We start from the raw sequence: 14,185 nt of genomic DNA, 5'->3' as shown, positions 1-14,185 counted from the left end.
AGAAAAAGACTGAAGTGATGGTATGCAGTACAGGAGCAGAATATGAACCTTTGAGAATGAGAATTGGAAGAGAGGAGCTGGAAGTGATAGACGAATTTAATTACCTGGGAAGCAAAATCACAAGAGATGGTAGAAGCCGGAAAGAAATTGTGACCACAATACAAAAGGCCAAAATTGCATTAATCGGAGAAGGAACTTACTCACCAGCAACAACATCAGTCTGAAAATAAGGAAACGTATCATGAAAGGTTTCGTTTGGAGTGTGGCCCTATATGGGCATGAAACTTGGATGATAGGAAAAGAAGAGAGAAAACGGCTAGAGGCCTGGAGATGTGGTGCTATAGAAGGATGATGAAGATCAGCTAGAGAGACAAAGTAACAAACGAAGAGGTGCTTAGAAGAGTACAGGAAACCAGATCTCTGTGGAGGCACATGCAAACAAGAAGAGACAAACTTGTAGGGCACATCCTACGACACGTCATCATTGGAACAATAGCAGAAGGAGCTATTGGCGGGGGCAACCATGGATATCATACATGCAACAGATCGTGAATGACGTTGGATGTAAGATATACGTGGTAATGAAGAGGAAGGCAGACAGAAGAGAGGAATGGCGCTCTGCTGCAAACCAACCTCAGGGTTGAACACTTAAAGAAGAACTGTTAGCTAGGAGACATGTTTTTTGGCCAGAGATTGATGGCAGGGTTGTCTATTTTATTGTGCTTGTGAACAGTTTGACTGCAAAAAGGTAGCTTTTGGGTCATCTCCATGCCCTAGACCTGCTCCACACCAGCTATGTGAATGCGTTCATGTAGACTTTGCATGTCCCATCTACAATTCCTATTGGCTCTTGGTTGTGGACGCATTTTCCTCCTTTTCTTACTTTCTCAGGTGTGCATCAAAATCAGTCGAGGACAATTCATAAACTTTTCAGGGATTCTGTGTTGAAGGGTTGCCTTACACCTTAGTTTCCAAAATGGGACCCATTTCATTTCTCACACCTTTCAATTGTTTTGTTTCCATCATGTCGTTCATCACAATATGGCTCCGCGATTCCACCCTCAGTCAAAGAGTTAGGTAGAATGACTAGTGCAAACGTTAGAGTATCAAATGAAAAATTTTGTTGTGGGTTCCTTCCTGGAGGACGCCCTTCTCCGTTTGCTGACCACCTGTCACTTCTCATCTGTGAGGGAGCAGAGCCTGGCCGACAGCCACTTATGTTCCTCCACCTTCTACGGCCTGCATCCCACCTGTCACGCTCGGGTTCGTCTGGCCACTCTGTGCCGGATTGCCGGTGTGGGCACGAGGGTTCGGTTGCTGGCCCGAGTGGATACCAGCCACGATTGTCCACCACTGCCTTTCTGATATCCGTACGGCTGACAGGCCGGTAGCGCACCACTTCGGTGTGTCGTGCCTCCCCTCTCTGCCAGAAGCTACTCGCTCACGAGTGTGGCCCCTGTCACCGCAGTCCGCCCCACTGTCCTGTGCCACGAGCCATTTGTTGCCGACTGTGGAGGAGCACCTGTTCCATCGGCTGCCTTCTTCACGAGGAGCACAACGGGGTTCCAGCTCCATCTTGTCCACACTGGGACCTGCCTGCCGACAATGACGATTCAGAGATGGCGCCAGCACCCTCCTCTCTGGCACTGTCACCAGGTGCGATGCGGGCCCACCGGCACCGTGCGTGACAGCGTCTCTGCACTTTATGGCCCTCTGCTCTGGTGCCTGCCTAGCACACCGTCTCGCTCTCTCCACTGTCAAGGGCTGCCACCGCTGTGGATCTGACGGACGTGTGTCTCGCCAGGCCACCGACATCTCCTCCGTCCACTGGGCACCCGTTTCTCGTGAGGGAGAGGTGTGCCGTATCCTGCTACCAGTGCACATGAGTGCGAGTGCACCGAGTGTGGGTTGCTGCCCGTATCTCTCGCCAACTGTATCGGTGCGAGCTGGCCACTAGAGGACACCAGTAGAAGTCGTGCTCACGGATCGGTCTCTTCCACTCCGTCTACCGACGGCCCGTGCCTACGTATGTGCAGACCATTGCCGATTGAATCTCTTGTTCTATTTCTAGTCTATATCACACACACCAGCGTTTTGCATCTTGTGGAGTCCCAATGTTCAGTTGTTGTGAATAAAGTCATAGTTATGTGACTTGGATCGGCTTTGTGTATTATTTGGTTGCTACAAGTCCTGTAACGTATTGTTGACCTCATCGTTATTAGTTATTGAGCAATGTGTCAATGGGGAAAGGGTGACTGATGGAAGAAACCATGATATCATTTGCCTAAGTTCATTTAGGAAACCAGCAAAATCTGCACTGAATCTGGCTCCCAAATATGAGTTAATTGCAATAACTGCTACATCACCTCACTCATTGGTCCTATTTAGGTTTTTAATGGTAATACCACTTCATCATATTGTAGTCTCTACTTATTGGGGGCAAACATTTTGGGATTTTTCACTGTATCTTTATTCTGTGCAAGGAGAGACTGTATATTTCTCCTTAAGTGCAACTAAAGTGCATGGCATTTTAAAATGGATCACGTACTCCTATAGGAGGTAGTATTAGTTAAAACTAGAAGAAAAGTTCCTATAATTAGATATTAGGTTTTGTTGAAGTTGGCTACAGCATCTCCACCCCCACCCCCTCCTGTCCAACCAGGATGACATATGAAATTGGCCTCATTTGTTCCACGCCGATCTCAGATGTGGGGAGGGAAGTGACAGATCTGAGAGGTTCTGCACATCTACAACATCACACTGATCGACCAGATCGTGTCAGATATGATGGGGTCTTTTGTCATTTGTGGAATGCCGGTCAGCTGCTTCTGAAACAGATAGAGTTGTGAATGATAGAGCCCAGTTAGTATTCACTAGTTGTGGGGGTCCACTGCCGGTGAGAGATGACAGAGCATCGGATCGCAGCTGCTTCGTATCCAGCTGGAGCCACAGGTTATACGGTATGTCTGGAATTTCCAGAGGTGACCCCTGGTGTGACTAGCATGTTGCTCTTAGCAGTGATCTTATATAACAGGTTGCCTCGTGATTTGCAGATCGAGGCCAGAACACAGGTCAGACAGAGCCTGAACAATTGAGCCGATGCCACAGTGCCTGCCTGGCACCGGTTGCAGATGGTAGCCTAGGCTCAGTGGCAGTCCAGCAGTGACAGCAGAGTGAGGAGAGTCGGAGGTTGCCTGCTGGAAGCATCTCGGGTGATCTCTTCCCTGCCATCAATGTGGTTTTGTACGATGTAAGGGCATCTTCTGATGGTGTGGATTTCATTGTTGTTGTTGTCGTTGTTGTTGTCTTCGATCCAGAGGCTGGTTTGATGCAGCTCTCCAGCCTACTCTATCCTGTCAAAAAAATGGTTCAAATGGCTCTGAGCACTATGGGACTTAACTTATAAGGTCATCAGTCCCCTAGAACTACTTAAACCTAACTAACCTAAGGACATCACACACACCCATGCCCGAGGCAGGATTCTAACCTGTGGCCATAGCGGTCGCGCGGTTCCAGACTGTAGCGCCTAGAACCGCTCGGCCACCCCAGCCGGCCTCTATCTTGTCCAAACTTCTTCATCTCCCAGTAACTACTGCAACCTATATCCTTCTGAATCTGTTTAGTGAATTCATCTCTTGGTCTCCCTCTACAAATTTTACCCTCCACACTGCCCTCCAATACTAAATTGGTGATCCCTTGATGCCTCAGAATATGCCCTATCAACTGATCCCTTCTTCTAGTCAAGTCGTGCCACAAACTCCTCTTCTCCCCAATTCTATTCAATACCTCCTTATTAGTTATGTGATTTACCCATCTAATCTTCAGCATTCTTCTGTAGCTCCACGTTTCGAAGGCTTCTATTCTCTTCTTGTCTAAACTATTTATTGTCCACGTTTCACTTCCATACGTGGCTACACTCCATACAAATACTATCAGAAACGACTTCCTGACACTTTAATCTATACTTGATGTTAACAAATTTCTCTTCTTCAGAAACGCTTTTCTTGCCATTGCCAGTCTACATTTTGTATCCTCTCTACTTCTACCATCATCAGTTATTTTGCTTCCCAAATAACAAAACACATTTACTACTATAAGCATCTAATTTCCTAATCTAATTCCCGCAGCATCACCTGATTTAATTCGACTACATTCCATTATCCTCGTTTTTCTTTTGTCTATGTTTATCTTATATCCACCTTTCAAAACACTGTCCAATCCGTTCAACTGCTCTTCCAGATCCTGTGCTGTCTCTGACAGAATTACAATGTCATCGGCAAACCTCAAAGTTTTTACTTCTTCTCCATGAATTTTAATTCCTATTCCTAATTTTTCTTCTGTTTCCTTTACTGCTTGCTCAATATACAGATTGAATAACACCAGGGAGAGGCTACAACCCTGTCTCACTCCCTTCCCAACCACTGCTCCCCTTCCATGCCCCTCAACTCTTATAACTGCCATCTGGTTTCTGTACAAATTGTAACTAGTCTTTCACTCCCTGTATTTTACCCCTGCCACCTTCATAATTTGAAAAAAATTATTCCAGTCAGCATTGTCAAAAGCTTTCTCTAAGTCTACCAGTGCTAGAAATGTAGGTTTGCCTTTCTGTAATATATTTTCTAATGTAAGTTGTAGGGTCAGTATTGCCTCACGTGTTCCAACATTTCTACGGAAACCAAACTGATCTTCCCCGAGGTCAACTTCTACCAGTTTTTCCATTCGTCTGTAAAGAATTCGCGTTAGTATTTTGCAGCCGTGCTTTTAAACTGATAGTTCAGTAATTTTCACATCTGTCAACACCTGCTTTCTTTGGGATTGGAATTATTATATTCTTCTTGAAGTCTGAGGGTATTTCGCCTGTCTCGTACATCTTGCTCACTAACGTTTTGTTAGGCCTGGTTCTCCCAAAGCTATCAGTAGTTCTAATAGAATGTTGTCTATCCCGGGGCCTTGTTTTGACTTAGGTCTTACAGTGCTCTGTCAAACTCTTCACGCAGTATGATATCTCCTATTTCATATTCATCTGCATTCGCTTCCATTTCTATAATATTGCCCTCAAGAACATCACCCTTGTATAGACCCTCTATATACTCCTTCCACCTTTCTGCTTTCCCCTCTTTGCTTAGAACTGGGTTTCCATCTGAGCTCTTGATATTCATGCAAGTGGTTCTCTTTCCTCCAAAGTTCTCTTTAATTTTCCTGTAGGCAGTATCTATCTTACCCCTAGTGAGATACTCCTCTACATCCTTATATGTGTTCTCTAGCCATCCCTGCTTAGCCATTTTGCACTTCCTGTCAATCTCATTTTTGAGACGTTTGTATTCCTTTTTGCCTGCTTCATTTACCACATTTTTGCATTTTCGCCTTTCATCAATTAAATTTAGTATCTCTTCTGTTACCCAAGGATTTCTATTAGCTTCGTCTTTTGACCTACTTGATCCTCTGCTACCTTCACTATTTCATCTCTCAAATCTACCCATTCTTCTTCTACTGTTTTCCTTTCCCCCATTCTTGTCAATCGTTCCCTAGTGCTCTCCCTGAAACTCTCAACCAGTTGATCTTTCAGTTTATCCAGGTCCCATCTCCTCAAATTCCCACCTTTTTGCAGTTTCTTCAGTTTTAATCTACAGGTCATAACCAATAGATTGTGGTCAGAGTCCACATCTGCCCCTGGAAATGTCTTACAATTTAAAACCTGGTTTATGATTCTTGAACCAAGTGTTAGCTGTAATTAAGTTATGCTCTGTGCAAAATTCTACCAGGTGGCTTCCTCTTTCATTCCGTACTCCCATTCCATGTTCACCTACTGTGTTTCCTCCTCTTCCTTTTCCTACTATCGAGTTCCAGTCACCCATGACTATTAAATTTTCATCAATCTCTTCGTCATCTGCGGAGCTAGTTGGCAAATAAACTTGTACTGCTGTGGTAGGCGTGGGCTTCGTATCTATCTTGGCCACAATAATGCGTTCACTCTGCTGTTTGTAGTAGCTTACCCGCATTCCTATTTTCCTATTCAATATTAAACCTACTCCAGCATTACACCTATTTGATTTTGTATTTATAACCCTGTATTCACCTGAGCAGAAGTCTTGGTCCTCCTGCCACTGAACTTCACTAATTCCCATTATATCTAACTTTAACCCATCCACTTCCCTTTTTAAATTTTCTAACCTACATGCCCGATTGAGGGATCTGACATTCCACACTCCGATCCACTGAACGCCAGTTTTCTTTCTCCTGATAGCAACGTCCACCTGAGTAGTCCCCGCTCGGAGATCCGAATGGAGGACTAGTTTACCCGCGGGATATTTCACCCGAGAGGACATCATCATCATTTAACCATATAGTAAAGCTAACGGCTGTAGTTTCCACTTGCTTTCAGCCGTTCACAGTATAAGCACAGCGAGGCTGTTTTGGTTAGTGTTACAAGGCCAAGTCAGTCAATCATCCAGACTGTTGGCCCTGCAACTATGGAAAGGCTGCTGCCACTCTTCAGGAACCATACATTTGTGTGGCCTCTCAACAGATACCCCTCCATTGTGGTTGCACCAACCGTATGGCTATCTGTATTGCTGATGCACGCAAGCCTCCCCACCAACGGCAAGGTCCACAATTCTTGGTGGAGAGGATTTCGTTATTTTCCCCATTTTCTCCTTGAAAGTGCGCACTGACCCTCCCACCTCTCCATTACATTAGAAGTGGACTGGTGCCACTAGAAGGTGTTATACCCCTTGCTGCTTACAGAATTTTGAAAACTGAGTTGTCTGTTATCTCAGGCAGTGACCTTCGGAGGGCCCTCATTGCCAAAAATTAGCAAAAAGTTATGTGAATACATGATGTCTGTTCTTTTAGACATGTCTGAAATAGCAGACACCACACAGAATCCTCACTTGTGATAAATTATGTGTAAATTGAAGTTGGAGGGGGGAGAAAGGTAAGGAAAGGGAATGGATTTGATTATTGATGTCAGCTGTATTGGGACATTACGTGGAATCAACATTGATGAGTGGAAATGTGTGGTGGACTGGTATTTGAACCCAGGATATTCTTCTTACTAAGCAGTTGCATTAACCACTGTCCACCTGGAACACGACGTTTGGTGCAACTGCGTAGACTATCTTAGCGCGCCTCTTAGCCAACCCTCACCCTCATCTACCACCACATATCTGTAGTACCTCTCCATGTCCTCCGCACTCACTTGCAAATATTCTCGCAGGAGGTCGAGCATATTTTTTCATACGCACTGAAGAAGGTGGATTCATTGCCCATCAGTTATATTTTCACTCGTCACCACTGATTCCACATAATGTCTTGATGCAGCTTACGTCAACAGTCCCTTTCCTTTCCTCCCCCCCCCTTCCTCCTCCCCTCCTCCCTCCACCGTCAATTCACATATTTAATAAAAGACCTGGATCACGTTTGCTGTTGTCTTTGAACCCATGGCTCTAATACATGGCAGCACTTGTAAAGTTAACAATAATTTTATGGTTTAACCTGAAAGGTTTTATGCTGTGAAGTGACATAGGTACATTTCCCAGTCGTCATCGCCATCTGTAAGTAATGGAAATGATGCAATTGCCGAAGGTTTCTCGTTTCTGATAGACAACACTGCTATTTGCTGCTGTAGTGAGGTAAATTGCTGTTCACGTTTTTCCAGTTGTCAGTTTTGTTGCGGCTGTGCCCTCATTTAATGTTTTGTGGTTCCTGGCAAGATGAGAAGAGGGTGGTATGATAGGTGGGTGGCCGGTTTCCCCTCACCACAACACAAAAAGCACACATGGTTAAAATACACTTTATTCAGGAACCAATGGAGTACTTAACTTCAGTGATGTCCAGTCTGAAGTTCTATGGTTAACAGCAATCAAATAACATGTACTAATTCTCGAATCTTGTCCATGTCTGTATCACAGCTATATACAATGACTGTTGCTCCCTCACAGCTAGCTAAGGTCCGAGGCAATGATTGTCACTGTGGAAGACTAGAGCAATGTGTGACATATTGAGGTGAAATGCGAGCTGAGTCCGGATGTGACATACTGAGATTGTGACAGCTCAGTTGGCGTCGGTGGCAGTGGCCTATATGCACGCTGCCCTGGGGACGTTATCGGTGCGTAGTCTGAGGGCGTGCTTAGTTCTGCACCTGCTATAGAATGTTTCCCAGTGCTAACCAGTGTGCTGGCAAAGGTGTACGCCATCACACATTTTGTTCCTGTTGCAAGCCCAGTAGTTATTATTCGAGCTGCTGCTGTTCTTGCGATTGTAGAAATATGCTTCACTCGATTTTCAGTGTACTATGAGTCGGGTAATACTCATTGCCACTGGCGTAAATTGGAGACTTCTGGACCTGTATTAAGAAATCATGTTCATTTCATTACGTGAATGTGTTTGTTGTTGTTGTGGTCTTCAGTCCAAAGATTGGTTTGATGCAGCTCTCCTTGTTACTCTACCCTGTGTAAGTCCCTTTCTCTCTGAGTAACTAGTACAACCTCCTACCTTCAGACTCTGAGTACTGTATTCGTGTCTCGGTCTCTCTCTATGATGTTTACCCCATCCCACTTCCCTCTAGTGCTAAATTGGTGAATCCTTGATGTCTCAGAATATGTCATACCAACTGATCCCTTCATCTAGTCAGGTTGTGCCGCAGATTTTGTTGCTCCCCAGTTGTATTCAGTTATGTGATCGACCCATCTAATCTTCGGCATCCTTTTGTAGCACCACATTTCAAAAGCTCCTATTCTCTTCTTGTCTAAAATGTTTGCTGTCCATGTTTCACTTCCAAATATGGCTATACTCCATACAAATACTATGAGAAAAAATTTCCTGACACTTAATGTATACTCGATGTTAACATATTTCTTGTCTTCAGAAAAGCTTTTCTTGCCATTGCCGCTCTCCATTTTATACTCTCTCTGCTTTCCCCAAATATCATTCTACTTGAATCTATAACCCTAAAAATAATAAGATGACAGAGAAGAAAGAGACAAGCTGCTTTATCACTATCACCATCTCCCCCATCTCCATCCCCCTTGTGCACAAAGTCCCCTCCTGTAATCTTCTTTCCATTGTTGTTTACAGTTCCACTTGCCCACACATTACTGCTGCATTTTTCTGGTATTGCCTAGCTCCCCTGCCCCCAAATAAAAGGGTGTTTCCTTTTATTTAGGAATAAGGGAGACAACTAACCGAAAAACAGAAGCGCTATGTCATTGATGGATACCCGAATGAAAGGTGCACAGCTTAGATAGCTTTCGATCGATTGAGCACACTGTAGGAAGACAGACGTTTGCTGTGAGTATGTGCGTGTGGTTGTGTGCATGTTTTTTCTACAGATTTGAAAAAGGAAGTCCATTCCAAAAGCTAGTGAAGCTCTCTACCTTTAGTTTGTGTAACTATCAATGACGCAGTGCTTCTGTTTTTCAGTGAATCGTCTCCTTCATTCCTAAATAATTTATAATTCTGAACCAGGTTGTTTCCTTTTTATCATATCTCCCACACCTCTACCAGTAACTACCGGCATTTTGCTGTCATTTATTTTTTGAACAGTTTTATCATTGTCATAAGTTAAAACTGGTAACATATTCATAGACTGTAAACTTTCCTTTACAGACAATTTGGAACATTTGTTTTGAAAATCTTGTATAGCTGTTTGTAACTTTCTTTTTACTGTGACTGTTGTTAAGTCCTGATTGTGTTTATGCCTGTATTTAGTATTTGTGCTTTATCTAATAGTTTTCACTGTTCTTCAGGCTTCCAATTGGGAACGGAATGATTGCTGAGGCTCTTGTGAAGGGTAAAAAGAAAGAGGTTGTGGTGCAGTGTGCTCTCGAAGCTTGTCGTGTTTTGGATCCCTTCGGAATGTTACGCCAAGCTACTCACGGTAAAAAAACAAAAATTAATTTTTCTGGCTTTTGCTTTTTCCCCCCACAAACGTGATAATATCCTTACAGTAGAAATATTGTATTGTGTAACATGTATCATGTGCAAAATCAACATTTAAGTAATATGTTCATCTTCATCGTCATATTGAATAACTTATAGAGTGTAGTAAAAATCAAGCATTGGAAAATATAAGATGGAATGTAACAATATTATGAAAAGGAAAGTTGCTACTCACCATATAGCAGAGACATGAGTTGCAGATAGGCACAAGAAAAAGACTATTACAAATGAAGCTTTCATCCAGTTGGCCATTGTCAAAAATAGAGGATATACACACATACACACACTCATGCAAATGTAACTCACCACCACCTTTCTACATTTTCCACTACCCCCTTCTCCCCTCTACCTCTTTCCAGCCCTCTGTCTAACCTGCAACACTTCACTGTCCACCACCCCTACCCTACTAATTCTCCCCCTCCCCACCCCAGCCTCCTCCTTACCCTCACCCAGGCACCACTCCCATCATGCACTGGTGCTGGTGCTCGCAGTGTGGTTTTAATTGCCTGAGACTACACTCGTGTGTGCGAGTTATGTCTGTGTGAGTTCAGCATCTCCACTATATTGTGAGTAACCACTTTCCTTTTCATAATATTGTTATAGTGTCTAGTGACACTTATCAGAAACATAAAGACTTTTTTCAGTTCTAGTAGTATAGTTTTTTTCCCACAGACTTTATTCGCTTCTTTCTTCCTTCCATCTTTTACCTAATGTATTCACTGTTTCTGTTGTGATTTCATTTCTTTGTTGTGTCTTCTAAAGCCACTTTCACTCTTTTCTCTTAATAATTTGTCCTCTGTTGAATGAAATGGAATTGCTATGTGAAGTATTCATTTCACTTTCTGAAGATGTATCGCAGCTATATATATTGCCTGTTGTCTTGATAAAAATATTGAAATGTGGTGATGAAGTCCATTTCCATTTCTTCCTGCCTTCTGTTTTTACACTTATTATTTTTGGCACTATGGAGCAACCATGCCTTTGAGTTGTTGTTGTTGTTGTGTGTACGTGCTTGTGTGTGTGTGTGTGTGTGTGTGTGTGTGTGTGTGTGTGTGAGAGAGAGAGAGAGAGAGAGAGAGAGAGAGAGAGACCAATAACAAGGTTAGCCAGTTTTGAGACATAGTAAAGCAGGTTTATAGCAATGAATTTACTGGAATATGAAATGTTCTGATGTTGCTGATGCTCTAATATGCTGTTTCCACAAGGAGAAATTAGACCGTGTGAACCATCAGTTTCTGCAAACTGTGGAGTACAGATTTCCTGTGCCATTTCTCCTCACACCCCCAATCTTCCAAACTTCCTCAAGAACCAGCCCCTTCGTCGCCAGAGCTTCGATTACTTATTGTCCTGCCCTGAAATGAGGGACATCCTAGCCAAGATCCTCCCCACTGCTCCTAAAGTGGTGTTCTGTTGCCCAACCTCCACAACATCAGCGTCCATCCCTACGCCACTCCCAATCCCGATCCCAACACCGACCACTTCCCATGTAGATCATCTCCCTGTGGAAGACCCAGGTGCAAGACCTGTCCAGTCTACCCACACAGCATTTCCTATTCATATCCTGTGACAGGCTTATGAAAACCGATAGGCTGGACCACATGTGGAAGCAGCCATTTCCAGCTCTGCTACAATCATTGCACAGCTTTTTATATTGGTATCACTATCCTGGTGCTCGACTTAGTGGCAAGCCATGCATGCTTAACCACACAGTGCTCTTCTACCATGCTGTCCCTTCCCCTTCCCCTTCCCAACTCTCTCCAGACTGCTGCTTCCATTCTATTGGACAGTTGTGTTCCGGTCCAAGATGGCGGTCATGAGGTGTGCTTGCTTGTGTAAATGAATGTGTGTGTGTGTGTGTGTGTGTGTGTGTGTGTGTGTGTGTGTGTGTGTGTGTGTGTGTTTCCTTTTCCGAAGATGGCTATGGCCAAAAGCTAAATGTTTAACAGTTTTTGTGTTGTAACTGTCTGCAACTCAGTGTGTGATCTATCTTTTTCTTATATTGTTAAGTCAACAGACTTTATTGTTCATAGAAACATTCACCAAGGACAGTGCATTTATAATAATTTGACAGGCTGGAACATTGCTCTCCAATGAATAATCATATACTTCTTCATATGCTCATGTATGATACTCTATGTAATAATAATGGTGTTCAGGTAATTTGTACAGAAGGAAGTCCACTGTATTGACTGGAGCATTGCACCGTACCAGATGTACTAATCACTGCAAAAGATAACCATTTGTGTTTTTTTGTCAATAGAATCTATTAATGACCATATATTTATGCTTATAAATAAACTGCTCTTTGCTGATGACCAAATAATTATTCAGAAGACAGAAAATGACCTCAAGTTCATGATACACCATGAAAATCAAATATGTAACAACTATCATTCAAAAAGTCAGGGGAAAAAAAGTAATAACCTTCAAAGGTAAATTTCTAGTACACTTCAAAATAGAACAAGATGAACCACCCATGGAACGGGATCACATTTTCAGCTGTAACACTGTGATATTAGCTATGAAAATATCAACATCAGTTATAAATTAAACAAGCTTCAAATGGTATGTGGCACAATGCACAAAACACTGGGTGACAAGACAAGCCAAGATACATAGCTGATGAAACTTTCTCAAAATGTGCTTATACTACTGGCTTCTGCACCAAGCTATGTCTTGCAGAAACTGCTTAGGGTGACACTGGATTTTCCTAGAACGAGGTGCAAGAAAAATCTTTCCTTGTCCTTAAAGAGTGCTAAGATCTGTAGTCCTAGCATTATATGACAAGAATGCTGAGACAGAACTTCACACGAATGCGTCTGTTCTAGCACATGAAAGCAAATCTTGGGCATTAACTAAGAAACACAAAAGTAGAATACTGGTGACTGAAATCAAATTTTTAAGCAAAGTTTAAAAAATCTAAGAGGTAAAATACAAAACAGTATATTGATATAGTAACCAGAATCAAGTTCAAATCCAAACGCAGGGTTGTCAAGTAGAGTACAAGACTTACCACTGAACACCAGTATGCAGTACAACAGAACTGAATTCCTGGATGAAGGGTGTTGCTATTCATACAAACGCACAATATTCCTGTGTATACAAACATAACTGCTGGTGGTGAGGTTTGAAATTGTGACTCACAGCATGCCAGCCAGTGATAATAGCTACTACTCCTTACTGCAATTCAGCATAGCTTGTGGCATTGCTCCCTCTTCTGAACAAATGATGACCTGCTGTTCAAGAAGTTCACATTGGACTGGCTACAGTATCTTAGATCTAGATGTAGACATTGGTCCTCTGTATGGCAACACTGGCAGATTCTCACATTCTGGTCATGTTGTCACATCCTCTTATCTATGTTGAGCATTGAAGGTAGACCGTCCTCTTGAAGCTCCATGATCGTCTACTGGGACTTCAGTGTCCTTGAACAAGAAGTCTTCATTGTCAGTCTACACCTCGGGACTGTAGTAGAGCTTCATATGGAGAATGTGCATGCATATGCGTGACATCTCGGCACTGTTGTCTTCTTGATAGGCAATTGTCATCCTGTGGTTGACATCGCAACATAAAATTCTCTCTGATACTAGTCTTGACCAGCAAACTTTTCAATGATTCTTCACATGGGGTACTCAGTTCATCCAGGTGTTGTTTTCTAGAAGGAACATTGCAATTTCTGGAGCTTCAACAGTTGACACAGCTTTGCTGGCAGCATAGCAGGTGCTGTAGTCAGTAAAGGCTGTTGCCCATTAATTTCCCATTTGTCAAGTAAGAGAACATCCCCAAGAGGTTGAATCCAGTTCAGTGGAATGGGCCTGCTGCAGGTGGAATTGGCAGCACATGCCCCAGATGTAAATGGTGGAAAGTGCTTCCGTCACTGGCGTTCCTTTCATTGGCTCACATAGTGTCTAACAGATCAGTAGAGGTACCTGTGTCAGATCCTGTCTAGAGTCTTCACAAATGCCAGGTGACAAGGTGTTGGAACATAATAGAAATACTTCATGTTAGCTGTCTGTAGATGGGCTGGGATGACAAGCAATGACTTCCTCTTGTAAGATGTTATGTTTATTAGCTGCAGTTCTCTCATGATCAGTTCCTACTTCCACAAGGCTTCTGTAGTTTACAACATTGCTGAATCTCCCCCTGTTCAGTAGTAATGTTGTTTAATGCCGCAGTTACTGAGATTGCATCCATACTGCTGTGTTCCACCAAAGGATTCCTTGTAAGACAGTTGGCATTTATGTGT

At 43.1% G+C, this 14,185-nt stretch overlaps 1 protein-coding gene across 4 annotated transcripts in view; it reads left to right on the top strand.

Moving 5' to 3' along the window:
* The window catches only part of LOC126313415 (kanadaptin-like), a 148,032-nt gene that overhangs the window by 42,418 nt on the left and 91,429 nt on the right, over window positions 1-14,185 (top strand). For all 4 annotated transcript variants that reach the window (XM_049992355.1, XM_049992356.1, XM_049992357.1 and 1 more), the window contains exon 2: window positions 9,747-9,877. The gene's annotated coding sequence lies outside the window, so the exon portion shown is untranslated. The remainder of the gene's footprint in view (window positions 1-9,746; window positions 9,878-14,185) is intronic.

The sequence above is a fragment of the Schistocerca gregaria genome, unplaced genomic scaffold, assembly GCF_023897955.1.
Source record: "Schistocerca gregaria isolate iqSchGreg1 unplaced genomic scaffold, iqSchGreg1.2 ptg000481l, whole genome shotgun sequence".
NCBI lineage: Eukaryota > Metazoa > Arthropoda > Insecta > Orthoptera > Acrididae > Schistocerca > Schistocerca gregaria.
This window is presented reverse-complemented; position numbering and strand designations above follow the sequence as displayed.